Consider the following 2,744-nt stretch of genomic DNA (forward strand, 5'->3'; position numbering starts at 1 on the left):
GGCTTGTGCTGTGCTGTAGCAGGTAAAGCTGCCACTTATAGTACTGGCATCTCATATGGGCGCCGTTGGAGTCCCAGATACTCCACTTCCGATCCAGCTCTCTGCTATAGCCTGGGAAAGCAGTAGAAGATGGCCTAAGTGCTTGGGCTCTTGCACTCATGTGGGAGACTGGAAGAAGATCCTGGCTCCTTTCTTCAGATTGGCCCAGCTCTGGCTATAGGGGCCATTTGGGAATGAACCAGTGGATGGAAGACTTCCCCCCGCCCCCCAACCTCTCTGTAACTCTGTCTTCAAAATAAATAACTCTTTTAAAGAAGTTAATATATAAAAAAGTGTCTATGGCCATACCACCCTGAATGCACCCCATCTCGTCTGATCTCAGAAGCTAAGCAGGGTTGTGCCTGGTTAGTTCTTGGATGGGAGACTCCCTGGGAATACCAGGTGCTGTAGGCTTTTTAACTTGTTGTGGTGCAGCAAGTTAAACCCTAGCATCCCATATGGGCACCAGTTCAAGTCCCGGCAGCTCCAATTCCAATCCAGCTCCCAGTTATGGCCAGGGAAAGCCACAGAGGATGGTTCACATTGTGGTATATATATTGTATGTAATAGTACTCAGCAATAAAAAAGAACGAAATCCTGTCTTTCACAACAAAATGGATACAACTGGAAACCATTATAATCAGTGAAATAAGCCATTCCCCAAAATACAAACAACATATGTTATCATTGACCTGTGGTAACTAAGAGTACGAAAAAATGTAATATATATGAGTTAAATTGACATTTTGAGATTCAATGATTGTTTACAGCCCTTGTCTCTACTGTTGAGGAACAGTGGTTTTTTCTTGTTACTATCTGTTGTTTTCTTTATGTAGTGTTGGATTAATCTTCTGAGTATAAAATAAACTGAGAGATCATTGTAAAAATTAAAGGAAGAATATAAAAGGAAAGAGGAGGGAGAGTGGGAGCATGAGGTGAGGAAGGGTAGGGTGGCAAGTATTACTATGCTCCCAAATTAGTATATATGAAATACATGGGCTGGTGCCACGGCTCACTAGGCTAATCCTCCGCCTTGTGGCGCTGGCACACACACCGGGTTCTAGTCCCAGTCGGGTCGCCGGATTCTGTCCTAGTTGCCCCTCTTCCAGGCCAGCTCTCTGCGGTGGCCCGGGAGTGCAGTGGAGGATGGCCCAAGTGCTTGGGCCCTGCAACCGCATGGGAGACCAAGAAAAGCACCTGGCTCCTGGCTTCAGATCAGCGCAGTGCGCCGGCCGCAGCACACTGGCTGTGGTGGCCATTGGAGGGTGAACCAATGGCAAAAAGGAAGACCTTTCTGTCTCTCTCTCACTGTCCACTCTGCCTGTCGGAAAAAAAAAAAAAAAGAAAAGAAAAAAGAAAAAGAAAAAGAAAAAAATAAGAAATACATGAAATTTGTTTACCTTAAAAATTTTAAAAATTGGCCAGTGCTGCGGCTCACTAGGCTAATCCTCCGCCTTGTGGTGCCGGCACACACACCGGGTCTAGTCCTGTTCGGGTCACTGGATTCTGTCCTGGTTGCCCCTCTTCCAGGCCAGCTCTCTGCTGTGGCCCGGGAGTGCAGTGGAGGATGGCCCAAGTGTTTGGCCCTGCACCCCACGGGAGACCAGGATAAGTACCTGGCTCCTACCATCGGATCAGCGCGGTGCACCAGCCACAGCGTGCTGGCCGCGACAGCCATTGGAAGGTGAACCAATGGCAGAGGAAGACCTTTCTCTCTGTCTCTCTCTCTCACTGTCCACTCTGCCTGTCAAAAAAAATTTAAAAATAAAAATAAATTTTTAAATAAAAAAATAAAAAATAAATTTAAAAAAAAAGTACTCGTCGCTCCCCCATTCGCGGGGGAACAACACTGTCCTGGGTTAGCTGCCAGCCCCCCTCCCCCGGCTCCGCGGAGGGGCGGCACACCGCCAGCCGGCTCTCTCAGGGGTTGCTCAGATGTTCCTCAGATGTTCTCCGGTGCATGTTTCTCTCCTCCTTTATAGTCCTCTTCCACCAATCCCAACTCTGCTGCCCACACGCCAAGCACGCTGCTCTCCTCCAATCAGGAACAGGATCAGCTCCTGCAGCTTGTTAGTTAAATTGGTGAGGCACCTGTGTGGAAGTTGTTTGCTGTCTCTCAGCGCCATATTGTGGGAGATCAGATGCATAGAATTAGTCCTAGTTCCAGTAATTTAGTCTAGTCTCGGTTGCTCCCCACATACTCTAAATCTATACTAAGTATGTACTGAGACAAGTTAAAGAGGTTCAGTAAATCTGGAATAGATTCTTGATATCTATATTTTTTTTTTTGACAGGCAGAGTGGACAGTGAGAGAGAGAGACAGAGAGAAAGGTCTTCCTTTTTGCCGTTGGTTCACCCTCCAATGGCTGCCGCGGCTGGCGCGCTGCAGCCGGTGCATCACGCTGATCCGAAGCCAGGAGCCAGGTGCTTTTCTTGGTCTCCCATGCGGGTGCAGGGCCCAAGCACTTGGGCCATCCTCCACTGCACTCCCGGGCCATAGCAGAGAGCTGGCCTGGAAAAGGAGCATCTGGGACAGAATCCGGTGACCCGAATGGGACTAGACCCGGTGTGTGTGCCAGCACTGCAAGGCAGAGGATTAGCCTATTGAGCCACGGCGCCGGCTGATACCTGTATTTTTATAAAAATCCATAAGTATGTCTGATATGTATCTCCAGCTTAAGTCCATTGGTCTAGAAGATGCTCCA

At 48.4% G+C, this 2,744-nt stretch overlaps 1 pseudogene; it reads left to right on the plus strand.

Moving 5' to 3' along the window:
- Positions 1-334: 334 nt before the first annotated feature.
- On the plus strand, positions 335-453 carry LOC127485072 (5S ribosomal RNA; annotated as a pseudogene).
- Positions 454-2,744: the final 2,291 nt, after the last annotated feature.

This window comes from Oryctolagus cuniculus, chromosome X (assembly GCF_964237555.1).
Source record: "Oryctolagus cuniculus chromosome X, mOryCun1.1, whole genome shotgun sequence".
NCBI lineage: Eukaryota > Metazoa > Chordata > Mammalia > Lagomorpha > Leporidae > Oryctolagus > Oryctolagus cuniculus.